The 13,048-nt window shown below is 35.0% G+C and overlaps 1 long non-coding RNA gene across 1 annotated transcript; it reads left to right on the forward strand.

The window, feature by feature from the left end:
• The first annotated feature begins 4,416 nt into the window (after positions 1-4,416).
• Positions 4,417-10,943, forward strand: LOC104712564 (uncharacterized). The gene is made up of 7 exons (XR_015585759.1): positions 4,417-4,465; positions 4,630-4,696; positions 4,794-4,830; positions 5,299-6,589; positions 6,690-6,720; positions 9,507-10,031; positions 10,276-10,943. It is a non-coding gene; the product is annotated as an uncharacterized LOC104712564 (long non-coding RNA).
• The last annotated feature ends 2,105 nt before the right edge of the window (positions 10,944-13,048 follow it).

A 13,048-nucleotide genomic window follows, 5' to 3' on the forward strand; every position in this document is an offset into this window, starting at 1 on the left:
TTTGGCTTTGTTGTGGAAGAACAATGTTCAAGTGTCCTTAATTTCTAAGGATGCTAGAATCATTGATGTAAACGTTAAATATTATAACTTTCAGTTTTATTTGTCTTGTGTCTATGGTTATCCTGTTCAAGATTAGAGACATTTCTTTTGGGATCACTTGAATCAATTATCACATTCAAAGGATGGACCTTGGGTTTTGGTTGGGGATTTTAATGAGATCCTTTCTAACAATGAAAAAATTGGTGGACCGATGAGAGCAGACTGGACATTCCGGAATTTTAGACATATGTTGTCTTACTGTGATCTTTGGGACATCAAGTTTACGGGTGATAGGTTTTCTTGGGTTGGTGAGAGACATTCACACACTGTCAAGTGTTACCTTGATAGAGTTTTGATAAACTCTGAATGGTCAGCTACATTTCCAAGGGGAGAAGCGGAGTTTTTGGACTTTAATGGGTCTGATCACAGACCTGTCCTGCTCCGGTTTGGTTGCCATGATCCAGTTCTGCGAAAACCCTTTCGTTTTGATAAAAGGCTGCTGGATGTTGCTAATTTTAAAAGCTACGTTAAAGAGGGATGGAACGTTTGTAAAGATCAACGTCATCACACCATAGGGGATCAAATACGACATTGTCGTACGTTCATGGCTTGTTGTAAACGTAAAAGCAATTTAAACTCAGCGAAACAAATAGATGTGCTTCAATACCGTTTAAACAGTGCAATGTCAAGCTTACACAGGTCAGATAGAGATTTAATACCAAGATTGAAACAGCAACTAAATACTGCTTAGAGACAAGAAGAGATCTATTGGAAGCAAAAAAGTAGAAATTTATGGCTACATGTTGGTGATAGAAATACGAAATTTTTTCATGCCTCTACTAAGAACAGATTTGCTCAAAATTATATTACTTCAATCAAGAATGATCAAGGACAGGTTTTTAGTGGAGATAAAGATATTGGACATCATGCAGCAGAGTATTTCAACAACATGTATTCTACAACAAATCACCCGGTGTCAACATTGGATTTTGCCGACTTCGTCCCAACTGTTACACAGGATATGAATGATGACTTGACAAGAGACTTTTCTAGTGAGGAAATTTTTAAAGCATTGTCAATGATCGGTGATGACAAGGCACCTGGTCCAGATGGTTTAACTGCTAGATTCTACAAACAATGTTGGGATGTTGTGGGAGAGGATATAATTAAGGAGGTTAAAGAATTTTTTACAACGGCATACATGAAACCGGGGATTAACAACACAAATATTTGTATGATTCCTAAAACTACTGAACCGGAAACACTAGCAGACTATCGTCCTATAGGTCTTTGTAATGTCATTTACAAAATCATTTCTAAGTGTTTGGTCAACCGGTTGAAACTCCATTTGGATGGTATTGTCTCTGATTCTCAAGCTGCATTCATTCCTGGGCGTATGGTTACTGATAATATATTGATTGTTCACGAATTGATGCATTCTCTTAAAGCAAGAAAACGAGTTTCTCAAACATATATGGCTGTTAAAACGGATGTTAGTAAAGCATATGATCGAGTGGAATGGAATTTCTTGGAAACTACTATGAAACTATTTGGTTTCTCTTCTACTTGGATCACCTGGATAATAGCTACGGTTCGTTCAGTGGAATATGCTGTCTTGATAAATGGTACTCTGTACGGGAAGGTCCAGCCGAGTCGTGGCATAAGACAGGGTGATCCTCTGTCACCCTAACTCTTTATTCTATGTGCTGACATACTAAGCTACCTCGTTAAGTCTCAAGTGTCCTCTAAATGCCTACAAGGAATCAAAATTGGTAACGGAGTTCCATCTATTACTCATCTACAATTTGCAGATGATAGTTTATTCTTTTGTAGAGCAAACAACCGAAACTGTCAGGCCTTAAAGGATGTTTTTGACGTATATGAATACTATTCAGGCCAAGTTATTAATAGCTCCAAATCCTTTATCACGTTTGGTTCGAGAGTTTTTGGTCATAGACAAGTTGCAATGAAAAGAATCTTGGACATACCAAATCATGGGGGTGGAGGGAAATACCTAGGCTTACCAGAACAGTTTGGTAACAAGAAACAAGAAATGTTTGAATACATTATTGAAAGAGTGAGACAACGTACAACAAACTGGAGTGGCAAATTTTTATCATCTGCAGGGAAAGAAGTTCTGCTTAAGTCGGTGGCAGCTGCAATGCCGATTTATGCGATGTCATGTTTTAAATTACCTCTTGGTCTAATCTCTGAATTAGAATCGATCCTGATGCATTTTTGGTGAAAAAATCAACCTCGTCTAGAGGCATTTCTTGGATTGCTTGGAAACGACTACAATATTCTAAGAAGGAAGGTGGTATGGGATTTCGAGATTTAGCTAAGTTCAATGATGCCTTATTAGTAAAACAGGCTTGGCGTATACTAACATGTCCCAACAGCTTATTTGCTAAAATTATGAAAGCTAGATACTTCCCTGATTCTTCAATTCTCGATGCCACGCCTAAAAAATCACAATCGTATGGTTGGTCATCAATCCTTACCGGTTTGGAGCTGCTTAAGAAGGGAGTTCGAGTTTGTGTTGGTGATGGTTCAACAATACGACTAAATGTGGATAACGTCATTGTGGAGCATCCCCCGCGCCCTGTTTGTTCCATTGACCATAATGTTTCGGGTTTTCTTTCATCTTTTATTGATGACACTGGCTATTCTAAGTCATGGGACACATCTGCACTTGTTAATCTGATAAAGCCGACTGATATTGAGGCAGTGAAGCAAATATACATACCACAATATACATTTCAAGATAAAGTTATTTGGCATTACAATGCTTCGGGAGTTTACTCTGTTCCTTCTGGTTACTGGTTGGCCACACATGATCCGACTGTGTTGGTTCCTGGCCCTCCCATTCCCCATGGTTCAGTTGATCTGAAAAATAAGATTTGGAAACTGAAAATTTTACCGAAAATAAAACATTTTCTCTGGAATGTTTTATCTAAATCACTAGGTACAGCCACAAGGCTAGTTTCTCGGGGTGTGAACATTAGTACTCTTTGCCAACGATGTCATGGAGCTGATGAATCTATAAACCATACTCTATTCTTATGCCCAGCATCAAAGCTGATTTGGAACAATACTGATCTCCCACTATCTGCTTTTCATTTAACGGATTGTGAACAGAATATTTCGGCACTATTACGTTTGTTTGATGATCACTCTTTGACTAAAGAACAAAGATTCTTACCCTTTTGGGTTCTGTGGAACATATGGAAGAATCGCAACAATTACATCTTTCAAAATATAACTAGTGATCATCACCATGTTGTCTCTCAATCCAAAGCTGATGTTTTTGAATGGATTCAATCTACCCCATCTCACTCTTCAGCTTCAGGCTCTAGCGATCATCCGTTTAATCCTCACTGGTCGAGACCAAGATATCCAACGGTTAAATGCAACTTTGATGTTAGCTTCAACACATATACGAAGGAAACTATAGGTGGCTGGATAATACGTAACCACTGTGGTGAAGCAATTACTTGGGGTTCACGTGTTCTTCGCAATGCACAGAGTCCATTAGAAGGTGAGGCCCAAGCCCTCTTACTAGCTATGGAACAAACTGCAGCAAAAGGCTTCACCAATGTATGCTTTGAAGGAGACTCCAAAACATTGATCGACTATCTAAATGGTTCCCTACATGATGTCTCAATTCACAGTCTATTACAGGATATCAAACACTGTTCTAGGAATTTTGCTCATGTAATCTTTTCATTTATTCATCATATAAACAATGAGATTGCCCACTTATTAGCTAAATTGGGATGTAATACATTAGATTATTATTCAGCTTCTTCCAATCCACCTGTATGGATTATGGAACCTTTGTACATGGACAAATTTTATTCTGAATAAATTTCTTTTGCTGAAAAAAAAAAAAATATGTCCAATCTTATGATCTTCCCATTCTAAGCCCATATAATGGACCCAAACTAATCGGGCCCTTCTATCAAATGAATAACGGGCCTAGACAACTCATATAGTTTAAACTCTATTAATAGTAATTATTAATTAATCCCAACAAAAAAAGATGTAAGTCAACGTTTAGTTATTCCAAATTGCTGAATCTTAAAACGGCTGAATCTTGACATTTAATGAATATTTGATATATATTGTAACGGTCAATACGGTGACAACACGGAGACACAAAAGAGGAGCGTCAGAGTTCAGAATTTGAATTTTATGGGCCTTATTGGACTTACCCATTTAGCATTAGGCCTAATCTGAATTAAAATTACGATCTGAAAAATCGCGGAAAAAGAAGAACCGTCCGATTAGTGTATCTGATGAATCAACGGTTAATTCTGCATAAGTATTTTTTTGTTGCTGGAAATATATATCCGTTAACAAAACGCGTTTGATGTCAAGGTCTCAATATCGGATGAATTATTATTTATCTTTGAAAAATAAAAAAGTATTTTTTCTCTCTCTTGTTCCATCGTTTTTTATATTAGCAATTTTTATTCTATAGATTGCGAATTTTTGGTTTTTAGGATCTGTAAGTTTTCGTGTAGTCGATCTAATGTTGGTAGAGATCTGATCTAGGTTTTTTTTTTTTTTGTTTTACGGTACTTGGAGGATGCTTGATTCGGCGTATAACTGGTAAAATTGTCTGGGTTCTTTCTTCTTCGTCTTCTTAATCGTGGTGATTGGTTTAGATTTCCTCTTTTTTTTTTTTTTTTTTTTGCGATTTTGGTTTCTTAGGGTTTCCATTATTCTTAATACTTTGTTCTTGTTTATAGGGTTTGAAGCTTGTTTCGGGTTGAAACAATCCTCGAGGTATGTAAATCTCTATTTTCTCGTTTTTAATTTGTGGTTTATTTTTATTTTCTTGGTTTTGTTTTCTGAGTTTTGGAAGATTAAAATCGAACGAGAGAAGAAACATGTATGATCAGCTCTCTTCGATGAGATTGTTTTCGCGATTTTGGAATCAAGATGATTTCAATTTCTGGTTTCTTTTTTCTTTTTCTTTTTGTTGATTTTGTTTTCTGAATTTTGGAGGATTGAAATCAAACAAGAGAACAAGCATGTATGAAAGCTCTTATCGATGAGATTTTTTTTGCAATTGACAATTCGTTTTGGGATTTTGGAATCAAGATGTTTTGTTTCAATAGTATTTTCAAAACCTTTTTAATCGTCCTACAGATTCTTAATCTTGGGATATATTGTGAACAGTTTGGTTTTTGTTTTTGTTTTAAAACCCAAAAAGATTCATGGGCAGACACTAATCTAATAGTGTTCTGTCAGATTCTTTTTGGGGACATTGTCCCTTGCAAACTGTGCATTGAACTGGCTGGGTAGTGCATGCATATGTTGGGAGTTGGTAAAAGAGGTTGCGATGGGAATGACCTACGGGTTTAAAGTCTCAAGACAAAGACTGAATAACACAAAAAAGCTCTAAGAGTTTGGTACCCACGGCTTTGGATGGAAACAACCTATGGCTTAGAAAAATTACAAGACAAAAGAGCAACGTCTTAAGACAAAGACTGAATAACACAGAGCTCTAAGAGTTTGGTACCCACGGCTTTGGATGGAAAACACCTATGGCTTAGAAAAACTGCAAGACAAAAGAGCTCTAAGAGTTTGAATGGGAATGACCTACGGGTTAAGAGTCTTAAGACAAAGACTTGAATAACACAAAAGAGCTCTAAGAGAGTTTGGTACCCACGGCTTTGGATGGAAACAACCTATGGCTTAGAAAAATTATAAGACAAAAGAGCTAAGTCTAAGACAAAGACTGAATAACACAGAGCTCTAAGAGTTTGGTACCCACGGCTTTGGATGAAACAACCTATGGCTTAAAAAAATAAGACAAAAGAGCAAAGTCTTAAGACAAAGACTGAATAACACAAAAGGGCTATGGTACCCACGGCTTTGGATGGAAACAACCTATGGCTTACAAAAATTACAAGACATAAGAGCTCTAAGAGTCTTAAGACAAAGACTTGAATAACACAAAAGAGCTCTAAGAGTTTGGTACCCACGGCTTTGGATGGAAACAACCTATGGCTTAGAAAAATTACAAGACAAAAGAGCAACGTCTTAAGACAAAGACTGAATAACACAGAGCTCTAAGAGTTTGGTACCCACGGCTTTGGATGGAAACAACCTATGGCTTAAAAAAATTATAAGACAAAAGAGCAAAGTCTGAAGACAAAGACTGAATAACACAAAAGAGCTCTGGTACCCACGGCTTTAGATGGAAACAACCTATGGCTTAGAAAAATTACAAGACAAAAGAGCAAAGTCTTAAGACAAAGACTGAATAACTTAAAAGCGCTCTAAGAGTTTGGTAGCCACGGCTTTGGATGGAAACGATGGCTTAGAAAAATTATAAGACAAAAGAGCAAAGTCTTAACAAAGACTGAACATATTACTGACAGACTGAACATTTAAGCTTCAAAAAACAAGGTAAGTAAAGGGGCATTTATGTTCAATGGATACTAACTAATTAAGATTTCCTCAGGTATTTGGTTCTGAAGGCGTTGAAATGGACAAACTCTGAGGAGATTACAAGTGTGGCAGACTTCTTTAACAGGTATGCATTGTTAAAATTTGTTTGTAATTAGTTGATTATATTATGAAAATCACAAGTATGAGACAGAATTGGAAGTAACTACTAATTTTGATTTGTTCAGGTATATGCTTGAAAAAGGTGTTCATAATCAGGTATAGACTTTTCTCAACTTGTCTGTGATTAATTGTTATTATCACCTGTGAAAACTACATTTATAAGTTAGATTATATATCTACGTAACGTAGAGATATTAGATATGTATATCTAAAACACCATTCTAATTAAAGATGTATCTTGAATAGTTGTCTTGACATTATTATTTCATTGTTCTAGTATCTGTCGGATTGTAGAAACTTATTGTTAATATATCCATTGTTAATTTATTGTGTCGGTACTTATGTGACATAGAGTTTCTCATTTCGGTACTTATTGTAGTCTGTCGGATTGTAGAAATTCACTGTTAACTTATTGTGTCTCTGTTTCGGTACTTATGTATCATAGAGTTTCTCATTTTATAAATGGGAATGCTCTTGTAGTCTATTGTAGTTTTGAACGTAGATGAGACTCTTGCAAATGATGGTAGTAGTTTGCTTGAATCTTGAGTGTCTTTTTTTTTACTTTATACTCTAAAAACCCTTTTCGATACTAGTAATCTCTGATTTGGTGCTTCTATGTAAGATAAGACTTCTTTTTTTATGAAACTGATAGAGATGTAATTTATTTCACCTAAGTACTATCTTAGTTAGACTTGATAAAGTCATATGATTTGTTTCCGTTTCTATATTAGGTTTCTCTTTAAATAAAGAGCTTAGGTTTTAGAGAAGACAGGAAAGTTAGACATAAGAGTTATTTTCTTAGGATTGGACAAGGGTTTTCGGTCCTTGTAGGGAGAGCTTGTCTCTTTGTTTATCTATCTTTAGTTCCCTATATCGATAAAATCAGTTATATTTCTCATATTTGTAAGCCTTGTGAGTTTTAACTCCATCTGAAATGGATGAAGTTTTTAGTTGATTGTAGCTATTTATTTACGTTCATGAGACTCATGTAGATAATTGTAGTAGTTTCCCTTGAATATTGAATGTCTTCGTTTTGCGTTATGATCTTAAGTCTAAACACTTGGTGACTGATGTTTTGGCGTTTTGTATTATTAACTGATGAATTACTGTGTTTTCTATAAATTGTACATGATGGCTTAGTCTTTACTATACATGTTGTCAGTTTATGGTAGTAGGTCTGCTCTTAGTCTTACATAGTTGATGCAATTTCATGTGTTTGGTTTGTTAGTTTGAATAACACTTTCTATGATTGATGTCAAAATCAGAAATTAGTTCGCTTTTATCATCCTCATTGTAGGCATATGAAATATATACATTTAGGTCGGACTAAATGTATCCTATATCCAGTATTTGGTTTCGTAGTTTGCTATAATAGTTTTAGAATTAGAAGTTCTTAAATCTCTACTTTAGTAAAAAGGTTTATGTAAAACGTCCAGTCTTATACTCTTATGTTTGGTACTAGGCAAAGGACAGAGTATACATGTGTCTTCTGATATGTTTCTGAGAGACATCATAATCAATTGCTAAACTAAAGAGTTCAGGTGTTGAGGCAGTACGATTATATAGAACCTTTCAATATATCTTGCACCTTTTGTCTATTTCCACATTTGATTTTTGAATTCGGCACCATAAAATGATGATTATTGAGTTAGATTCTACAAACTGTATTGGTCGACTTACAATCCATTGATTGAAAATATATCTGCTATGGTGTATTCGTGTCTGTCATTTAGTCTATTGAATCACACGTGTATTTATTTACAAAGTGCAATAGATATTTCTTGAAATCCTTACCATACCTTATGTTTCCATAATAGTTTTCTATCGTTGATGACTTGAGAACAACAGGCGATTCTATCTTTCTTATTGTAGAGTGGCATAACTGATATTCTCTGCTATTTAGATCAACTAAATGTGTTTTTAGATTTGATCATACTCTAATATGTACATAGTTTATGTTTGTTACTAGGCAAAGTAGCCGATTGAGTTACTAACTTATTATTTTAGAGCATTAGAGCTGATTGTTTGTCAATGGAAATTGGATTTCACTGTTTTCTACTTTTCTTGTCAATAAACAATTTTTTGGCAGTTTTCTTTTGATATGGTTTTGTGTTAGATTACTAATATACTAGCATTATATGTTTGTTCATTAACATCGTTTTTGGTATCTTTTTAGATTTGTGTTAGATTATAAGATTTGGCTGGTGTACACACATCACTTGCATTTTGGTTTCTTGTCTTTTGACCATTTTTTGGATGATAGCATTTTAAGTTTTGCTTCTCGATAATTAAGCTTTTGCGTGATAAGTTAATGATAACTTTGTATGTTTATCCTAAATTGCACCACTTAATTTAACTTCCAGTGCTGTCTATGATGGTTTTGCGTAATTAGTATGTGTATGTTTTTGATTGAACCCAACTTGAATCTTTTGTTTCGATTGCATAGAGTTTATAACTTATAACTTGAACACTATTTTACTATTTAAACAAAAACCAATGTAGATTTTCAAAGAACGCTAGATTTTTCAAGAAAATATTCGAATAGTGTAAATTTTCTACATTAAACCGTAAGATTTAGATCATAAACCTTTATGAGTCTGACGAAAGACAAAATTTGTGAGAAAAATATAGGTAAAATGACAATGAAAAATAAACAAATCAAGTAAATTTAATAAAACCCAAACTGATTTTTCATATAACTCATAATTCTAACTTTACCATTCATTTACTTGTTACTGAAATTGTAATATGTATACATATTTGTTCTTCGTAAAACGGTAACATTATTATATGTTTTTATGTAGATGTAGATGTATAATCATTCATTACTAAACACTCAAACTCTGTTTCATGTAAGAAACTAAGAGCATCTTTACTGGCAGTTACTCTCATGGTTACTCAACCATTTGGGGCCAAAAAACTGAATAAAAAATCTATTTACGATCCATTTAGGAGAGAATCGATTCCCTGGGAAGCATCTGAAGCAACACCATGAGTAACCGTACGTGGCCTATTTTCATTCGTAAATACATAAATATTAAATGAATTTTTTTTTTTCCATTTTCTTTTTCTTTCTTCCCCATTCTCTCTCTTCTCTCTCGATACAAACGGAATTCTCACAACCAACGACGGCGGAGGGTTGTTGGATTAACCCTAAGATTTGACGCTTCGGTTCTCACCACCAACGACGGCGGAGATTTCTTATGCTGCGACAACGACGGCAGCTCGATCCCGGAGGTCTCCGTATCAAATCCCCGCCACAACACAACCGCCTCCGTCGATGGTGACTGAGACGGAGAAGGTTATAGTCGAGCGTCACTGTGCTGAAAGGTAAAGGCTTGAATTGCTTGGTTCCGCCTCCTAAAGGTTACCATCAGCTGGTTCCATGGCCTAAAAGCCGTGACGAGGTAACTCCTTTGTTTGCAATCTCTTGTTAGAGTTTATTGGCTAACTAAAGCTTAATAGCAAAGCTCAAGTGGATTAAGCTTAGAATCAGAATGTAATAAGCCTAAGTAGATTGGATTAAGCTCAATATTCTCTTGTATTGCATTTTGGTTGGAAAATTCTGATCTTGGGATTAGCTTAAGTGTTGCCCAAAAAAAAAAGGAATTAGCTTAAGTAGATTAAGTGATGTCGAATTTGGATTTGCAGATTTCTTAAAATAGCTACAATTACAAGTATCTTCAGTTAGAGGTGCCAAGGTTGTTACTGATCCAAGTAATGGGCGATCAAAAGGTTATGGATTTGTTAAATTTGCAGAGGAAAGTGAAAGGAACCGGGCCATGGCTGAAAATGAAATGAATGGTTTGTATTGCTCAACAAGGCGTATTATCAGTATTGTTAAGAACTTAGCCAACGTTGATATCTTCTTCTGTGTTTGCCTTTGACTGGTTTTGTAAAATATATTGGACCGGAGTCGAGAGCATGAAGAGTGCCACTATATTATGTAAGTGATATGACTAGTACCTGAAGAAAGAAGAAAGAAGTTCAAGCGGAAAGTTATGTAACAAAGTTATTCTACCTAGTGGCGATCCTAACATAGGCAGTGAATGTAGTAACATTAGTGAATGTTTGTATTGCTCAACAAGGTCATGTGAATGTAGTAACATTAGTGATAATCAAATATGACAAAAGTTGGTATCCTTTACATTGTAGATATTTGTTTTGTAGTTTAGGTTGAAATTTGTAGGGTTTTTTTTGTACTTGTATTGCAGGTTCTGTTTTTAAAACTGCAGGTTCTGTTTTTTGTTCTTGAATGTTCTTGATTGTGTTCTGTTAATCTATCCATCATGCAATGCAATATTTGTTTTAATTCACTATTCATCAAGAAAGTTGGCAAAAAAGAAAATTTGATAATTAATAAACACAAAAAAAAACAATATATATTTTTTAAATGTTTGAGTAACCTTCTTTGGGGTTCTCTAGTAATAGGTTGATTTTGCTTAAGTTCTTTTAGGGTTGCTTTACTTAATTTATGATTATTTATATAATTAATTAATATGAGAGTAACTATGGTGGGTTACTCCACTAATGATGATCTAATATGGTACGTACAACACAAGCAACGTAAAATGTGATAGATAAAAATAACATGTCATCGGAGAAAAATCACACTTTCTTTAATAGTTCTGTTACGAAAGACAAAATCGTCTAAACCGGCCACTTAATTTTTTTGAAATTTCTATTAATGTTTTGTTTTCTATCACGATTTTCACTGGATGCAAACTCTATATTAAAACCTAAATCTAAACATAAAACTAAATCTTACAACGTCAGTTCTGAACCCGATAATCTATATAACGTAATTTTATTTAGTTGTTAACACATATAGCATATATTCTTTGCATTGTAATGTGTGGCATAGAGCCATAGAGTTTGGACTGATAGTGAGACATAGAGAGAGAGCAATTACGACGTCTTTGTTAGAGAAACCAATTAGACGGTGACCAAACGAGAGTTCTTTGTGAACCAAAATCTCAATTTCTTCCCACTCAGCTCAGCTTCTTGAATAATAATGCTTTGCATGATTAATTTTTCCTGTATCCAAAAAACTTTCGGTCACCTTTCAGAATTCAGACAACAAACCTCCATTTCTATGAGCTTTCTGGTTTTTCAACAGCAATGTTCTTTGGCTTTTTAAGTTCCACAATAAGAAGCTTTATTTGAGATTTTGGAGTGCTTTGTGACCAACCTAATGAGGTTATTACTCGCAACCACAAACGCTGAGAATCGCAGACAAATAGAACATAGTATTCACAGATGCATGCCCCAATGCCCAGTTACTTCGACTCGACTCAATGTTTTCGTTTCAAGCCCTGAAAAGAAAAGGGAAAAGGCTGAAATTCTTAAAAATTGTTACACCACTCCTTTCCCTTTAAACAACATCTAAAATACACAACTTAATTTTCAAAAAAAAAAAAGAAAGAAAGAATAAACGCGTTGCGTTACCAACAAAAGAGATGAAAACATAACCGAAACCGCAATTTAAACCAAAACTACACATAACAGCACAACCTCACCCTCAAACACACAACCAAATTTGTTAAGACATATTTGAACGGACCTAAGCCAAAAAGTTCCAAAATTTGTCGACTACAAGAGTTCATATGAAGTGATCTTTCAAAAGCTAATTCATTTTCCTATCACTTTCGTCAAGGGATCCAAAGCTAATTCACAGGGAAAAGTCTTCAAATAACGTGGTCTTTCAAGTACTTCAGATTGATCATGGATAACTATCTCTTTTGTTCTTCCCTTCATCTTCCTTTGGTCATTCTTCTCATGTTATTTTTACCTCTCCTACATCTCTTTTTGTTCTTTTCATTGCTCCACTTCCCATCTTTTTGCTCCATTTGACTCCAAAACTCAAAGACCCACTCCATGAACCTAAAAGAGACAAAAGCAATGCAAATATGCACCTCGGGACCTAATTATGAAAAACCAAGTGACATGAAGCTTTAAACTGACAAAAACACCAACCGGCGGTACTTGGGCTTGGAAAACGTTGCTTAATCTAAGACCGCTAGCGGAAAAGTTCATATAGTGGGGCTTAATAATCGACCCAAACTAATCTGGCCTTTATATCAAATGATTAACGGGCCTAAACAGCTCGTATAGTTTTAAACCCTAATAACAGTAACTAATCCCAGAAAAAAGAAGATGGAAGTCAACGTTTAGTTATCCCAAATTGCATATTAGTAGTAGTACTAATCTTAAATGTTCGACAGGTGTTGTGGCAAGTGGACTATGATCTTAAATGTTCGACAGAGGAGAAGACTTCAACAGCTGTAGCTTTTTGTCACGACTCACGACCCAAAAGGCCAAAACATACAACAACAAAAAAAGTCAGAAGGCGACCTATATATATACACACTACCATACGATCAGAGAGATCATTTACACTCCTTCCCGATATGTAAAAATATCT

The sequence above is a fragment of the Camelina sativa genome, chromosome 2 (assembly GCF_030686135.1).
Source record: "Camelina sativa cultivar CO46 ecotype springtype chromosome 2, ASM3068613v1".
Classification (NCBI taxonomy): Eukaryota; Viridiplantae; Streptophyta; class Magnoliopsida; order Brassicales; family Brassicaceae; genus Camelina; species Camelina sativa.